The 16336-nt window shown below is 49.2% G+C and overlaps 6 non-coding genes and 5 pseudogenes across 6 annotated transcripts; all 11 read left to right on the forward strand.

Moving 5' to 3' along the window:
- Nucleotides 1-437: 437 nt before the first annotated feature.
- Nucleotides 438-642, forward strand: LOC142500154 (U2 spliceosomal RNA; annotated as a pseudogene).
- An 816-nt stretch (nt 643-1458) lies between these two features.
- On the forward strand, nt 1459-1624 carry LOC142500333 (U2 spliceosomal RNA; annotated as a pseudogene).
- A 612-nt stretch (nt 1625-2236) lies between these two features.
- LOC142500778 (U2 spliceosomal RNA) lies at nt 2237-2435 on the forward strand. Its single transcript, XR_012803287.1, has one exon. It is a non-coding gene; the product is annotated as a U2 spliceosomal RNA (small nuclear RNA).
- An 816-nt stretch (nt 2436-3251) lies between these two features.
- LOC142500334 (U2 spliceosomal RNA) lies at nt 3252-3417 on the forward strand (annotated as a pseudogene).
- Nucleotides 3418-4029: 612 nt separating this feature from the next.
- On the forward strand, nt 4030-4228 carry LOC142500779 (U2 spliceosomal RNA). Its single transcript, XR_012803288.1, has one exon. It is a non-coding gene; the product is annotated as a U2 spliceosomal RNA (small nuclear RNA).
- Nucleotides 4229-5044: 816 nt separating this feature from the next.
- LOC142500335 (U2 spliceosomal RNA) lies at nt 5045-5210 on the forward strand (annotated as a pseudogene).
- Nucleotides 5211-5822: 612 nt separating this feature from the next.
- On the forward strand, nt 5823-6021 carry LOC142500780 (U2 spliceosomal RNA). The gene has a single exon (XR_012803289.1). It is a non-coding gene; the product is annotated as a U2 spliceosomal RNA (small nuclear RNA).
- An 816-nt stretch (nt 6022-6837) lies between these two features.
- LOC142500336 (U2 spliceosomal RNA) lies at nt 6838-7003 on the forward strand (annotated as a pseudogene).
- Nucleotides 7004-7615: 612 nt separating this feature from the next.
- LOC142500781 (U2 spliceosomal RNA) lies at nt 7616-7814 on the forward strand. The gene has a single exon (XR_012803290.1). It is a non-coding gene; the product is annotated as a U2 spliceosomal RNA (small nuclear RNA).
- Nucleotides 7815-11029: 3215 nt separating this feature from the next.
- LOC142500787 (U2 spliceosomal RNA) lies at nt 11030-11224 on the forward strand. The gene has a single exon (XR_012803292.1). It is a non-coding gene; the product is annotated as a U2 spliceosomal RNA (small nuclear RNA).
- Nucleotides 11225-14863: 3639 nt separating this feature from the next.
- On the forward strand, nt 14864-15058 carry LOC142500739 (U2 spliceosomal RNA). Its single transcript, XR_012803263.1, has one exon. It is a non-coding gene; the product is annotated as a U2 spliceosomal RNA (small nuclear RNA).
- The last annotated feature ends 1278 nt before the right edge of the window (nt 15059-16336 follow it).

Below are 16336 nucleotides of genomic sequence, written 5' to 3' on the forward strand. Positions count from 1 at the left end.
AGGAGAAGAGGAGGGAGGAGGAGGAAAGTCTGCAAGAGAAAAGGAATAAAGAAGTAGTAGAACCTTGGAAGAGTGTTAGAAAGAGGAGAGATAGGGGAAAGATGAAAAAAAATTTGTGGAATGAGATGTTGAGTGGTGAAATAGATTTTTAGAAGGAGATAGGCGGTATGATACTATGTAAAGAAATGAAAAAGAAAAAGGAAAAAGATGTAATGAAAGAAATGGAAAATATATGATGTTTTGGAAAATACCAGGATAAGAATTTGGATATAAGATAAAGAATAGAAGTTTTAGACAGAAATAAAAAAAAAAATAGGGGACAGATTTAGGATTAGGATTTTTTTTTTTTTTTTTGGAATCGAAAATGTTTTGTGACGTTTTTTGATAGTATAAATATGTGGAAATAACATGTTGATGAAAGAAATATTTTTTATTATATAATTTTTGTTTAAAAAGAAAAAAAAAAAAAAAAAAAAAAAAAAAAAAAAATCTGTTCTTATCAGTTTAATATCTGATACGTCCCCTATCTGGGGACCATATATTAAATGGATTTTTAGAACAGGGAGATGGAAGAAGAGCTTGCTCTGTCCACTCCACGCATTGACCTGGTATTGCAGTACCTCCAGGACCGGTGCACTTCCCTTTGGGGATATTTGGCTTGTATCAAAAAATAGAAACAAATGACTGTCTGACAGAAAAAAAACAAACATGCATTTTTGGCTCTTTCTTTTGCAAAGAAAGAAGAAGATGAAATGACGACAAAATAAAGCCTCCTTCTTTTTGCTGTGTCTTGTTTGCTCTTTTGCGTGGCTTCTTACTTTCTTTTCTTTTCAGCTCCTCCTCGCATGGAGCAGGAGTGCCGCCTGCTGCCTAGCCTAATTCAGTCCGAACGAGCAGATGCCTAAGAAACTCCTGTTGAAGCTGTATCCAAATAGCCTGCATAGCAAACACTGCAGCAGCAAGCAGCAAGCAGCAAATGCCTTGACTTGCTGGCTTCTTGTCACAATGGCTGGCTGGCTGGCTGAAATGACCTGAACTGAAAAGCCCAGCCACTGGCTGCTTGCTTGCTGCCTGAGTTTCATGGCAGCCCAGACGAGTCGGCTAGCAGAGAAAAAGTGGGCGGTTCCTATGCAAATAAGCAGACGAAGCCTGGTGCCGGAAAAAGAACTGGAAGCATGTGCCTTTTTGGCTGTTTGCTGGCCTTGCGGGCCCCCCGGCAGTGTGTGCGGCTGCTTTTCTTTACTCCATACAAAGTCTTTGGCTTTTGCATCCGTCGTCGTCGTCGCCGCCGCTGCTGCATAGACTCCCCGGGGCTGTGTCGGGAGGAGCGGAGGGACTGGAGGCAGGCCTGCTGGGGGAGGAGGCGAGCGGGCAGCCAGCGGCTCCCTCTGCCCTTCTCCCTAAAGCGTAGCGCCCCCGGCCGTCGGGCGGCGCTCAGGCGGGGGCCCATTTCTGGTTATCGCTTCTCGGCCTTTTGGCTAAGATCAAGTGTAGTGTCTGTCCTGTGAAGGACAGATTCTCCAGACTACACCTGGTCCTCTGGTCAATGGCTTAGAGAATGCGGATGCAAAGTAGCCCGGGCCTATTTTCTCTGCACCCCAGGAGACCTGGGGCAGTACCACTTGCTGCACCTTCGGGTTGTGGAGGTTGAGGGTATGCAACCTCCACTTCAAGAGCACTTGGCACGAGCACGGATTATGCGCACCCCTATTTTTCCCGCACTTGGCCCCCCTTATTGCCTTCCGCTGAGGGGACAAGCCAACTATTTTTGTCACCGCCTGGCCTTGCACGGGGCCGGGCGTGCACTCGTGCACACCTTTTTGTGTTTGTACGTCTGAGCACTTCCTGCACTGCATCACACAGAGCACTGGAGCACTCGCACCATGGATTTTGTTTCGGTTACGTGTTGGGTTATCGTCACCCCTCTCTCCGGAGAGCAAAGACTGAGTGCTGGCTAGTAGTCGCCATCCCTTCGGGGGAAGATTGCGGTGGGTTAGTAGGCGTCAGCCGAACACCCTAAAGTCTTGGACTCTCCTGCGGCGTCAGCTGCACCAGGAGGGAACGAGAAGGACGTCGGACTCTTCGGGGGAAGACGTCATGTAACAGCAGGACTCCAAGGCCTCGGCTGGAGAGAACTGTCTATGGCACGGACTGGCCTACTCTCCGGAGCGGACTTAGTCACAAGTTTGAGCACCTGATCTCACAGCGTGGATCACGAGCACGGATACAGAGGTGGATCACTTTTTTTCACCGCCCGGGCTACAAAAAAACAGAAAAAAACATCTGTTCTTATCAGTTTAATATCTGATACGTCCCCTATCTGGGGACCATATATTAAATGGATTTTTAGAACAGGGAGATGGAAGAAGAGCTTGCTCTGTCCACTCCACGCATTGACCTGGTATTGCAGTACCTCCAGGACCGGTGCACTTCCCTTTGGGGATATTTGGCTTGTATCAAAAAATAGAAACAAATGACTGTCTGACAGAAAAAAAACAAACATGCATTTTTGGCTCTTTCTTTTGCAAAGAAAGAAGAAGATGAAATGACGACAAAATAAAGCCTCCTTCTTTTTGCTGTGTCTTGTTTGCTCTTTTGCGTGGCTTCTTACTTTCTTTTCTTTTCAGCTCCTCCTCGCATGGAGCAGGAGTGCCGCCTGCTGCCTAGCCTAATTCAGTCCGAACGAGCAGATGCCTAAGAAACTCCTGTTGAAGCTGTATCCAAATAGCCTGCATAGCAAACACTGCAGCAGCAAGCAGCAAGCAGCAAATGCCTTGACTTGCTGGCTTCTTGTCACAATGGCTGGCTGGCTGGCTGAAATGACCTGAACTGAAAAGCCCAGCCACTGGCTGCTTGCTTGCTGCCTGAGTTTCATGGCAGCCCAGACGAGTCGGCTAGCAGAGAAAAAGTGGGCGGTTCCTATGCAAATAAGCAGACGAAGCCTGGTGCCGGAAAAAGAACTGGAAGCATGTGCCTTTTTGGCTGTTTGCTGGCCTTGCGGGCCCCCCGGCAGTGTGTGCGGCTGCTTTTCTTTACTCCATACAAAGTCTTTGGCTTTTGCATCCGTCGTCGTCGTCGCCGCCGCTGCTGCATAGACTCCCCGGGGCTGTGTCGGGAGGAGCGGAGGGACTGGAGGCAGGCCTGCTGGGGGAGGAGGCGAGCGGGCAGCCAGCGGCTCCCTCTGCCCTTCTCCCTAAAGCGTAGCGCCCCCGGCCGTCGGGCGGCGCTCAGGCGGGGGCCCATTTCTGGTTATCGCTTCTCGGCCTTTTGGCTAAGATCAAGTGTAGTGTCTGTCCTGTGAAGGACAGATTCTCCAGACTACACCTGGTCCTCTGGTCAATGGCTTAGAGAATGCGGATGCAAAGTAGCCCGGGCCTATTTTCTCTGCACCCCAGGAGACCTGGGGCAGTACCACTTGCTGCACCTTCGGGTTGTGGAGGTTGAGGGTATGCAACCTCCACTTCAAGAGCACTTGGCACGAGCACGGATTATGCGCACCCCTATTTTTCCCGCACTTGGCCCCCCTTATTGCCTTCCGCTGAGGGGACAAGCCAACTATTTTTGTCACCGCCTGGCCTTGCACGGGGCCGGGCGTGCACTCGTGCACACCTTTTTGTGTTTGTACGTCTGAGCACTTCCTGCACTGCATCACACAGAGCACTGGAGCACTCGCACCATGGATTTTGTTTCGGTTACGTGTTGGGTTATCGTCACCCCTCTCTCCGGAGAGCAAAGACTGAGTGCTGGCTAGTAGTCGCCATCCCTTCGGGGGAAGATTGCGGTGGGTTAGTAGGCGTCAGCCGAACACCCTAAAGTCTTGGACTCTCCTGCGGCGTCAGCTGCACCAGGAGGGAACGAGAAGGACGTCGGACTCTTCGGGGGAAGACGTCATGTAACAGCAGGACTCCAAGGCCTCGGCTGGAGAGAACTGTCTATGGCACGGACTGGCCTACTCTCCGGAGCGGACTTAGTCACAAGTTTGAGCACCTGATCTCACAGCGTGGATCACGAGCACGGATACAGAGGTGGATCACTTTTTTTCACCGCCCGGGCTACAAAAAAACAGAAAAAAACATCTGTTCTTATCAGTTTAATATCTGATACGTCCCCTATCTGGGGACCATATATTAAATGGATTTTTAGAACAGGGAGATGGAAGAAGAGCTTGCTCTGTCCACTCCACGCATTGACCTGGTATTGCAGTACCTCCAGGACCGGTGCACTTCCCTTTGGGGATATTTGGCTTGTATCAAAAAATAGAAACAAATGACTGTCTGACAGAAAAAAAACAAACATGCATTTTTGGCTCTTTCTTTTGCAAAGAAAGAAGAAGATGAAATGACGACAAAATAAAGCCTCCTTCTTTTTGCTGTGTCTTGTTTGCTCTTTTGCGTGGCTTCTTACTTTCTTTTCTTTTCAGCTCCTCCTCGCATGGAGCAGGAGTGCCGCCTGCTGCCTAGCCTAATTCAGTCCGAACGAGCAGATGCCTAAGAAACTCCTGTTGAAGCTGTATCCAAATAGCCTGCATAGCAAACACTGCAGCAGCAAGCAGCAAGCAGCAAATGCCTTGACTTGCTGGCTTCTTGTCACAATGGCTGGCTGGCTGGCTGAAATGACCTGAACTGAAAAGCCCAGCCACTGGCTGCTTGCTTGCTGCCTGAGTTTCATGGCAGCCCAGACGAGTCGGCTAGCAGAGAAAAAGTGGGCGGTTCCTATGCAAATAAGCAGACGAAGCCTGGTGCCGGAAAAAGAACTGGAAGCATGTGCCTTTTTGGCTGTTTGCTGGCCTTGCGGGCCCCCCGGCAGTGTGTGCGGCTGCTTTTCTTTACTCCATACAAAGTCTTTGGCTTTTGCATCCGTCGTCGTCGTCGCCGCCGCTGCTGCATAGACTCCCCGGGGCTGTGTCGGGAGGAGCGGAGGGACTGGAGGCAGGCCTGCTGGGGGAGGAGGCGAGCGGGCAGCCAGCGGCTCCCTCTGCCCTTCTCCCTAAAGCGTAGCGCCCCCGGCCGTCGGGCGGCGCTCAGGCGGGGGCCCATTTCTGGTTATCGCTTCTCGGCCTTTTGGCTAAGATCAAGTGTAGTGTCTGTCCTGTGAAGGACAGATTCTCCAGACTACACCTGGTCCTCTGGTCAATGGCTTAGAGAATGCGGATGCAAAGTAGCCCGGGCCTATTTTCTCTGCACCCCAGGAGACCTGGGGCAGTACCACTTGCTGCACCTTCGGGTTGTGGAGGTTGAGGGTATGCAACCTCCACTTCAAGAGCACTTGGCACGAGCACGGATTATGCGCACCCCTATTTTTCCCGCACTTGGCCCCCCTTATTGCCTTCCGCTGAGGGGACAAGCCAACTATTTTTGTCACCGCCTGGCCTTGCACGGGGCCGGGCGTGCACTCGTGCACACCTTTTTGTGTTTGTACGTCTGAGCACTTCCTGCACTGCATCACACAGAGCACTGGAGCACTCGCACCATGGATTTTGTTTCGGTTACGTGTTGGGTTATCGTCACCCCTCTCTCCGGAGAGCAAAGACTGAGTGCTGGCTAGTAGTCGCCATCCCTTCGGGGGAAGATTGCGGTGGGTTAGTAGGCGTCAGCCGAACACCCTAAAGTCTTGGACTCTCCTGCGGCGTCAGCTGCACCAGGAGGGAACGAGAAGGACGTCGGACTCTTCGGGGGAAGACGTCATGTAACAGCAGGACTCCAAGGCCTCGGCTGGAGAGAACTGTCTATGGCACGGACTGGCCTACTCTCCGGAGCGGACTTAGTCACAAGTTTGAGCACCTGATCTCACAGCGTGGATCACGAGCACGGATACAGAGGTGGATCACTTTTTTTCACCGCCCGGGCTACAAAAAAACAGAAAAAAACATCTGTTCTTATCAGTTTAATATCTGATACGTCCCCTATCTGGGGACCATATATTAAATGGATTTTTAGAACAGGGAGATGGAAGAAGAGCTTGCTCTGTCCACTCCACGCATTGACCTGGTATTGCAGTACCTCCAGGACCGGTGCACTTCCCTTTGGGGATATTTGGCTTGTATCAAAAAATAGAAACAAATGACTGTCTGACAGAAAAAAAACAAACATGCATTTTTGGCTCTTTCTTTTGCAAAGAAAGAAGAAGATGAAATGACGACAAAATAAAGCCTCCTTCTTTTTGCTGTGTCTTGTTTGCTCTTTTGCGTGGCTTCTTACTTTCTTTTCTTTTCAGCTCCTCCTCGCATGGAGCAGGAGTGCCGCCTGCTGCCTAGCCTAATTCAGTCCGAACGAGCAGATGCCTAAGAAACTCCTGTTGAAGCTGTATCCAAATAGCCTGCATAGCAAACACTGCAGCAGCAAGCAGCAAGCAGCAAATGCCTTGACTTGCTGGCTTCTTGTCACAATGGCTGGCTGGCTGGCTGAAATGACCTGAACTGAAAAGCCCAGCCACTGGCTGCTTGCTTGCTGCCTGAGTTTCATGGCAGCCCAGACGAGTCGGCTAGCAGAGAAAAAGTGGGCGGTTCCTATGCAAATAAGCAGACGAAGCCTGGTGCCGGAAAAAGAACTGGAAGCATGTGCCTTTTTGGCTGTTTGCTGGCCTTGCGGGCCCCCCGGCAGTGTGTGCGGCTGCTTTTCTTTACTCCATACAAAGTCTTTGGCTTTTGCATCCGTCGTCGTCGTCGCCGCCGCTGCTGCATAGACTCCCCGGGGCTGTGTCGGGAGGAGCGGAGGGACTGGAGGCAGGCCTGCTGGGGGAGGAGGCGAGCGGGCAGCCAGCGGCTCCCTCTGCCCTTCTCCCTAAAGCGTAGCGCCCCCGGCCGTCGGGCGGCGCTCAGGCGGGGGCCCATTTCTGGTTATCGCTTCTCGGCCTTTTGGCTAAGATCAAGTGTAGTGTCTGTCCTGTGAAGGACAGATTCTCCAGACTACACCTGGTCCTCTGGTCAATGGCTTAGAGAATGCGGATGCAAAGTAGCCCGGGCCTATTTTCTCTGCACCCCAGGAGACCTGGGGCAGTACCACTTGCTGCACCTTCGGGTTGTGGAGGTTGAGGGTATGCAACCTCCACTTCAAGAGCACTTGGCACGAGCACGGATTATGCGCACCCCTATTTTTCCCGCACTTGGCCCCCCTTATTGCCTTCCGCTGAGGGGACAAGCCAACTATTTTTGTCACCGCCTGGCCTTGCACGGGGCCGGGCGTGCACTCGTGCACACCTTTTTGTGTTTGTACGTCTGAGCACTTCCTGCACTGCATCACACAGAGCACTGGAGCACTCGCACCATGGATTTTGTTTCGGTTACGTGTTGGGTTATCGTCACCCCTCTCTCCGGAGAGCAAAGACTGAGTGCTGGCTAGTAGTCGCCATCCCTTCGGGGGAAGATTGCGGTGGGTTAGTAGGCGTCAGCCGAACACCCTAAAGTCTTGGACTCTCCTGCGGCGTCAGCTGCACCAGGAGGGAACGAGAAGGACGTCGGACTCTTCGGGGGAAGACGTCATGTAACAGCAGGACTCCAAGGCCTCGGCTGGAGAGAACTGTCTATGGCACGGACTGGCCTACTCTCCGGAGCGGACTTAGTCACAAGTTTGAGCACCTGATCTCACAGCGTGGATCACGAGCACGGATACAGAGGTGGATCACTTTTTTTCACCGCCCGGGCTACAAAAAAACAGAAAAAAACATCTGTTCTTATCAGTTTAATATCTGATACGTCCCCTATCTGGGGACCATATATTAAATGGATTTTTAGAACAGGGAGATGGAAGAAGAGCTTGCTCTGTCCACTCCACGCATTGACCTGGTATTGCAGTACCTCCAGGACCGGTGCACTTCCCTTTGGGGATATTTGGCTTGTATCAAAAAATAGAAACAAATGACTGTCTGACAGAAAAAAAACAAACATGCATTTTTGGCTCTTTCTTTTGCAAAGAAAGAAGAAGATGAAATGACGACAAAATAAAGCCTCCTTCTTTTTGCTGTGTCTTGTTTGCTCTTTTGCGTGGCTTCTTACTTTCTTTTCTTTTCAGCTCCTCCTCGCATGGAGCAGGAGTGCCGCCTGCTGCCTAGCCTAATTCAGTCCGAACGAGCAGATGCCTAAGAAACTCCTGTTGAAGCTGTATCCAAATAGCCTGCATAGCAAACACTGCAGCAGCAAGCAGCAAGCAGCAAGCAGCAAATGCCTTGACTTGCTGGCTTCTTGTCACAATGGCTGGCTGGCTGGCTGAAATGACCTGAACTGAAAAGCCCAGCCACTGGCTGCTTGCTTGCTGCCTGAGTTTCATGGCAGCCCAGACGAGTCGGCTAGCAGAGAAAAAGTGGGCGGTTCCTATGCAAATAAGCAGACGAAGCCTGGTGCCGGAAAAAGAACTGGAAGCATGTGCCTTTTTGGCTGTTTGCTTTGCGGGCCCCCCGGCAGTGTGTGCGGCTGCTTTTCTTTACTCCATACAAAGTCTTTGGCTTTTGCATCCGTCGTCGTCGTCGCCGCCGCTGCTGCATAGACTCCCCGGGGCTGTGTCGGGAGGAGCGGAGGGACTGGAGGCAGGCCTGCTGGGGGAGGAGGCGAGCGGGCAGCCAGCGGCTCCCTCTGCCCTTCTCCCTAAAGCGTAGCGCCCCCGGCCGTCGGGCGGCGCTCAGGCGGGGGCCCATTTCTGGTTATCGCTTCTCGGCCTTTTGGCTCAGATCAAGTGCCTGGGCTGAGAGGTTGCGCTGAGTCTGTGACTCCTTGGCCTTGGGTCATCGCTTCCTGGGGAGCTTAAGACCCATGCTGCTATGAGGGAGTCACGCTAACTTGTGCACGGGAGGCGTTCAGGAGAGAGAGAAGGAGAGGGGCCGGCGCCTTGGCCTTGAGGGATCGTTCCCCAGGAACTTAACCCTCATGCTGCTATAGGGGCGCCGCACCTGATCCTGGACGGCCGGACAGATGGAGAAGAGAGAGATGGAGAGCGAGTCCTGTGAGAGGAACACCATCAGGTTCCTGGTGGCAGAGACGGAGAGACGGCGAGTGAGACTCTGCAGCATTGTGGAGGTCATCCTGAGAGACATGCTGGAGGTGAACGGCGCAGATGTCTACTGCCTGCAGGCGTTCCAGCGGCAGGGCTGTTATGAGGTGTCTTTTGCAGAAGAAGAGGAGTGCGTCAAGGCTTACAAGAAATGTAAGGAGCGAGCAAGCGACCTGAGAAGGATGGGAATCCGTGCAGTGCCTAGCTTTTTGCTAGAAGAGCGACCGTTGATTATGCACGTTTTTAACCCTTTTGTGGAAGAAGAGGAAATCGAGGCCTTTTTGAAAAGGTTTTGTTCAGTGGTGGAGGGGGGAGAGAAAAGAAGGAACCGATACGGAATTTTTAACGGTGAAAGACTGTATAGAGTACGGTTCAGACGAAGTCCGGAGAGTGAAGGGGGAGTGTTACACCCCCCGGCTAAGTTTTGTTTCGGGACAAATAAGGGCGTCCTAAGGTACCCAGGCCAGCCTTTTGGAATTATTTGCCATAACTGCCAAGAGAGAGGACATATTGCGGCAAAATGTAGTGTACCAAGAAGATGTACGGTCTGTGGAGAGTTTGGACATTTGGCACGGTTTTGCCAGAGAAGGACTTATGCACCAGCGGCAAGAGAGACGGGGTTAAAAAAGGCATATGCAGTACCTGTTTCGTTAGACGGCGTTTTGGTGGGGGACAAGCATTGTAATGTATATTTTAAAGATGTCAGTGGGCAGGAGGTGGAAAGCGAGACTGAGGATGGTGTACAAGATAGGGGAGAGGAGGAGAGAGAGGACAGTGGACAGGAGTATAGTGAGGAAGAGAGGGAAGGAGAGAGGAGTCAGCAAAGAATAGAGAAGGATTCTTTAGGTGTGGGTGTAGATAAAGATGAAGGAAAAGGGGACAGTGTGGGGGAGGAAGAAATCAGTGTTCAGGAGAAGGAAAGGGAGTTTGAGAACTGTGGGCAGGATAGTGGGAAGGAGAGTGAGTTGGTTTTAGAGGAAGAGGGTGTTTTGGTGGAGGAGGAGGAGGAGGAAGAGAGTGTGTCAATGGAGGAGGAAGAGAGTGTGTCTGTGGAGGAGGAAGAGAGTGTGTCTGTGGAGGTAGAGGGGGAGGAAATGGAAGGGGGAGAAGAAGAAGAAGTGAGTATGTCTGAGGAGGAAGAGGCAAGGGAAAAGGAAGAGAAAAGGGAAAAGGTGGAGGGAATAGAAAAAGTATTCCAGTGGGGAGCAGAGAATGCAGAATTGTGGAGTTATTTTTGTAATGACATGCAATTAAAGAAAGGCATATTTCGTTTATGGAGAAAATTAAGCGATGCTTATATAAAGGAAGTAAAAAGTGTTCTGAAAAGTAACAGAAGAGAATATTGAATGAAATGTCTTTGTTTGTATGAAATGTAAAAATGTCAAGTATTTAATGCTTGCAGGAAATGTATTTAAGAGAAAGGGATACATGTGAAATTATGAAATGTAGAATGTTTGATTGTGTGAAGTAACAATGATTTATTTGTTGAAATGTTTTCTTATTTACTGTTTGTAAATATTTTTGAAATGTGAATAAGTTATATAAACAAAGAAAGGTTTAGGGCTTTGTTAAAAGAATGGGAGGGAAATAATATATGGATTTGCATATATATGGAATGTAATGTTGGTTTATAGTGTGTTTTGAGTGTTAATAACGGGAGGGAAATAATATATGGATTGCATATATGGAATGTAATGGGGGTTTATAGTGTGCTTAGAGTGTTTCTGGTGGGGAAAAGTAAGTTAGATGAGGAATGTGGGTAGTTTAGTATGGTAAGGTATGGATGAGGGTTACGTGTTGCATGTTAGAATTTGTCCGGTTTTAAGAGGTGTAAAGTGAAAAATGTGCACACAGTATGTAATTATGAAAGATAAGTTGTTTCTAGGAATATAGGTGAAATAATGGAAGGAATGTTTTGGTTTGTTAAAATAGTTATGGTTAGTTGTGTTTATTTTTCTGGGGAAAAAAAACACTGTAATGTGTTTCTGTTTATGTTCTTGACGGTATTATGGTACTAACCATTGTGTTTTCTCTGTGAATTTCTGTAATATTTTCCTTTTGTCGGCAATAAAATTACTATGGAAAACAAAAAATCTGTTCTTATCAGTTTAATATCTGATACGTCCCCTATCTGGGGACCATATATTAAATGGATTTTTAGAACAGGGAGATGGAAGAAGAGCTTGCTCTGTCCACTCCACGCATTGACCTGGTATTGCAGTACCTCCAGGACCGGTGCACTTCCCTTTGGGGATATTTGGCTTGTATCAAAAAATAGAAACAAATGACTGTCTGACAGAAAAAAAACAAACATGCATTTTTGGCTCTTTCTTTTGCAAAGAAAGAAGAAGATGAAATGACGACAAAATAAAGCCTCCTTCTTTTTGCTGTGTCTTGTTTGCTCTTTTGCGTGGCTTCTTACTTTCTTTTCTTTTCAGCTCCTCCTCGCATGGAGCAGGAGTGCCGCCTGCTGCCTAGCCTAATTCAGTCCGAACGAGCAGATGCCTAAGAAACTCCTGTTGAAGCTGTATCCAAATAGCCTGCATAGCAAACACTGCAGCAGCAAGCAGCAAGCAGCAAATGCCTTGACTTGCTGGCTTCTTGTCACAATGGCTGGCTGGCTGGCTGGCTGAAATGACCTGAACTGAAAAGCCCAGCCACTGGCTGCTTGCTTGCTGCCTGAGTTTCATGGCAGCCCAGACGAGTCGGCTAGCAGAGAAAAAGTGGGCGGTTCCTATGCAAATAAGCAGACGAAGCCTGGTGCCGGAAAAAGAACTGGAAGCATGTGCCTTTTTGGCTGTTTGCTGGCCATGCGGGCCCCCCAGCAGTGTGTGCGGCTGCTTTTCTTTACTCCATAGAAAGTCTTTGGCTTTTGCATCCGTCGTCGTCGTCGCCGCCGCTGCTGCATAGACTCCCCGGAGCTGTGTCGGGAGGAGCGGAGGCAGGCACGCTGGCCTGCTGGGGGAGGAGGCGAGCGGGCAGCCAGCGGCTCCCTCTGCCCTTCTCCCTAAAGCGTAGCGCCCCTGGCCGTCGGGCGGCGCTCAGGCGGGGGCCCATTTCTGGTTATCGCTTCTCGGCCTTTTGGCTAAGACCAAGTGTCTGAAACCAGAAGGCCATCAGAGAGAGGGAAGGGCCGGCACCTTTGCCTTGTGACATCGCCCCAGGGCTTAAGTCACATGCTGCTTTCGGGGTGCCGCACCTAAGCTCTTCGGGAAGGCGAGGACGTCAACGATGGCTGCGGGAGCGAGCCTAAGGAACACGCTGCGGTTCCAAGTCGTGGAGACGGAGAGAGATCGAGTGGGGCTTACCTTCTTCGTGGAGAAGGTGCTGAGAGAGATCGTGGGTCTGGATGCGGCAAGGATCTTCTGTTTGCAAGATTTCCCGAGGCAAGGAATATTCGACCTGACCCTTTGCGAAGAAAGTGACTGCCTGAACGTCTTACAGAGATGTAAGGAGGCTGCAAGAGAGCCCAATATGCGGGGGATCAGCATTGCACCAAGCTACATGATGGATGAGAGATCGGTTGTTGTGCACATGTACAACCCGTACATATTTAAGGAAGATATCATCCTCTTTTTGAAGAGATACTGTACGGTGGTAAGAGGAGGCATTGAGATGAAGAACCCGTACAACATGTTCAATGCCAAAAGGCGGTTCTGGGTGCGCTTCAGGCCGGATGCATCGTGTGTTGGAGGCGTAATGCACCCCCCGGCTAGTTTCAGCATCGGTGGAAACAGGGGTTTCCTCAATTACCCTGGACGACCGACCTATTGTAGGAACTGCTTCAAATATGGTCACACAAAGGCCGACTGTGAGAAAATAGGGGCAGTGTGCCGTAATTGCGGAGAGGAGGGACATATGGCATCCCACTGCAGTGTTCCTAAGAAATGTGACTTATGTGGGGAAGGAGGCCATCTTTTCCGCCAGTGCCCGCAGAAAAGTTATGCACGGGCGGCGAGAGGGGGAACGGATATGAAGGACACTTTCCAAAAGGAAGGAATGGACAGTACTTGGGCGGGACAGCCAACGGAGACCCAAAAGAGGGAGGAAGAGCTTTTTGTAGAAGCAATAGCCCGAAGTTTTGATGTGGGGGGGGGAGATGGGCTGGGAGTCCTCACCCAGGGGTCAGTAACAGATCTTTTGGGGGCGGCGCAGCCGAGCTGGGGGGATCAAATGGAGGTGCAGGAGGTGCAGAGTGTGGGGGTTTTGACCCAGGAAGAGCAGGGAGAGAGAATGGATGTAACTGTGGGGGAAAAAAAACCCCAAAAACGTAAGCAAGAGGTAGAGGTAACGGAGGGTAGACAAGTAGAGATAAGGGGGGAGGGACCAAGAGAGAAAATAGAGAAAACGCCCAAAGGGGAAGCTGGTGAAGTGAGAAGGCAGGAGGTTTTAACAGAGAAAATGGAAGTGTTTCAGAATGCAGTTGGAGATGTGAATTTTTGGGTGTGGGTGTTTAGAAAACAACATGTTGGGAGTAATGATGCTCAAATTATAGAGAGACTAGATAAATTGATGTGTCAAAGAAAAAACATGTCTAAAGAGGAGTATGAGCAAAGTAAAAAAGAAAATGTACACTGGTTGGAAATAAGAGATGGGAAAAGAGTATACAGAGGGAAAGAGGGGGAAGAGTGGATGGAATTTGAGCAAGATATGGGTATTTGTGAGGGGGAGGAAACTTGTGACCTGGGGAGCTCTCCAGAGGTAACAATAGTGGAAGAAACCCTGGAAGATCGTTGTGTGGGGGGAGAGGAGGAAGACATAGTATTTACAGACTGGGCCCCGGAGATTTTAGATGGGTTAGGCAGAAGTGATGGGAGCAGACCTATTAGTATAGGGAAGGGGCAGGGAGACAAGGGAGAGAGAGTGGAAGAGGAGAGAGAAGTGAAGATAGGCCCGAGTGGAGTTGGAAGACGGGATGTAGAAGGGCTGAGTGGTTTAGAAGAGAGCGGAAAGGTAAATTTGGGGGGCTTTGAAGGGTACCCTAGCATTTTGAGAACAAAAACTCTAGAAGTAGAAGATCCTGTAACTATAGGAAGGAAAGGAAAAGAGGAAGAAAGAGATAGGAAGCCAATCGCTACACCAAGACGTAAAGTAGGTGGAACAAGTAGGAGTGAGAGTGAAGATGGGGTAGTGTCAGGTATTGGTGAGAGTGATAGTGATTTCGTGGGAGGGACCCCAAAACAGGGGGTAACAAAATTAACGGAAGGGAAAAGTAGCCAAAAGAAGGTTGAACAAAAGAGCATAGTAGAAGTATGTACCAAAATAGTGGCAAACGAAGAGAGAGCGAGCTCGAGTGGTTTGGGGGAAGGAAAAAAAAAAGAATCATTTTCCAAAAAAATGATAAGAGAGAAAGTAGAGGAAGTTCAAAAGATAGCAGGGAATGGAGAAATGTGGCTGAAGTTTTGGGAAGAGATAAACCCTCTTTCTGATTGCTTGGAAATAGTAGGGTTATTAGAAAAGATAATTCAAATGAGAAAGCAGAGGACGGAGCCAGCCTTTAAAGCTTATGCAATAGAATATATGGAACGAGTAAGAAAGAAGAAGGAAAGGGCAACACGGGATCCAACCTTTTTGGGAACTATAGTTTAGTGATTTCAGTTTTTTCTTATGGAATGAACTGCTCTAAGTGTTGATTTTACATATAGGAAGTGAAGACATGGTGTTGGATGAATATCTTTGTTGTTTGGGGTTATTGTATGTAAGAAGGGGTTTTTTGTTATTTTATATATATATGGGTGTTAGAATGTGAGATAATACAATTTTTTGTACATAGAGATGTTTTTGGAAATTAAGAAATATGAATTTTCTGTTAGGCTTAGAATGTTGATTGTGTGAAATAATGATGCTTTATTTGTTGAAATGTTTTTCTTATTTACTGTTTGTAAATATTTTGAAATGTGAATAAACATTTAAAAACAAAAAAAAAATCTGTTCTTATCAGTTTAATATCTGATACGTCCCCTATCTGGGGACCATATATTAAATGGATTTTTAGAACAGGGAGATGGAAGAAGAGCTTGCTCTGTCCACTCCACGCATTGACCTGGTATTGCAGTACCTCCAGGACCGGTGCACTTCCCTTTGGGGATATTTGGCTTGTATCAAAAAATAGAAACAAATGACTGTCTGACAGAAAAAAAACAAACATGCATTTTTGACTCTTTCTTTTGCAAAGAAAGAAGAAGATGAAATGACGACAAAATAAAGCCTCCTTCTTTTTGCTGTGTCTTGTTTGCTCTTTTGCGTGGCTTCTTACTTTCTTTTCTTTTCAGCTCCTCCTCGCATGGAGCAGGAGTGCCGCCTGCTGCCTAGCCTAATTCAGTCCGAACGAGCAGATGCCTAAGAAACTCCTGTTGAAGCTGTATCCAAATAGCCTGCATAGCAAACACTGCAGCAGCAAGCAGCAAGCAGCAAGCAGCAAATGCCTTGACTTGCTGGCTTCTTGTCACAATGGCTGGCTGGCTGGCTGAAATGACCTGAACTGAAAAGCCCAGCCACTGGCTGCTTGCTTGCTGCCTGAGTTTCATGGCAGCCCAGACGAGTCGGCTAGCAGAGAAAAAGTGGGCGGTTCCTATGCAAATAAGCAGACGAAGCCTGGTGCCGGAAAAAGAACTGGAAGCATGTGCCTTTTTGGCTGTTTGCTGGCCATGCGGGCCCCCCAGCAGTGTGTGCGGCTGCTTTTCTTTACTCCATAGAAAGTCTTTGGCTTTTGCATCCGTCGTCGTCGTCGCCGCCGCTGCTGCATAGACTCCCCGGAGCTGTGTCGGGAGGAGCGGAGGCAGGCACGCTGGCCTGCTGGGGGAGGAGGCGAGCGGGCAGCCAGCGGCTCCCTCTGCCCTTCTCCCTAAAGCGTAGCGCCCCTGGCCGTCGGGCGGCGCTCAGGCGGGGGCCCATTTCTGGTTATCGCTTCTCGGCTTTTGGCTAAGACCAAGTGTCTTGGGCCGTTTCGAGGAGGGATCGACACGATGTCGTTCGACGACGGAACTGTGCCGGCTTACGCGCGGCTTAAGGACTCGGTAAGATTCGAATTCACTGAAATTGACAGGAAAGGAAAAGATCTGGGATACATCGTTAAGAAACTTTTATTGGGACTGTTTGAAATGAAAGTGGAATATATTTTGGCTATACAGGACTATCCCAGAAGGGGGGTGTATGATGTGACTTTTACAAACGCTTTCAACTGCACGAACTTTCACAAAAAACTTAAGGAAAAGATTGATGACCCCCTCCTGCAAGGAGTTAGAGTCACACTGCACCACTCCAATGAAGAAGTACTGCTAATTGTTAAGATGTACTCCCCACATGTTCCTGCAAGCGAGATTAAGATGTTCTTAGACAGATACTGTGAAAAAGTTGTT

This window comes from Ascaphus truei, chromosome 7 (assembly GCF_040206685.1).
Source record: "Ascaphus truei isolate aAscTru1 chromosome 7, aAscTru1.hap1, whole genome shotgun sequence".
NCBI classification, from domain to species: domain Eukaryota; kingdom Metazoa; phylum Chordata; class Amphibia; order Anura; family Ascaphidae; genus Ascaphus; species Ascaphus truei.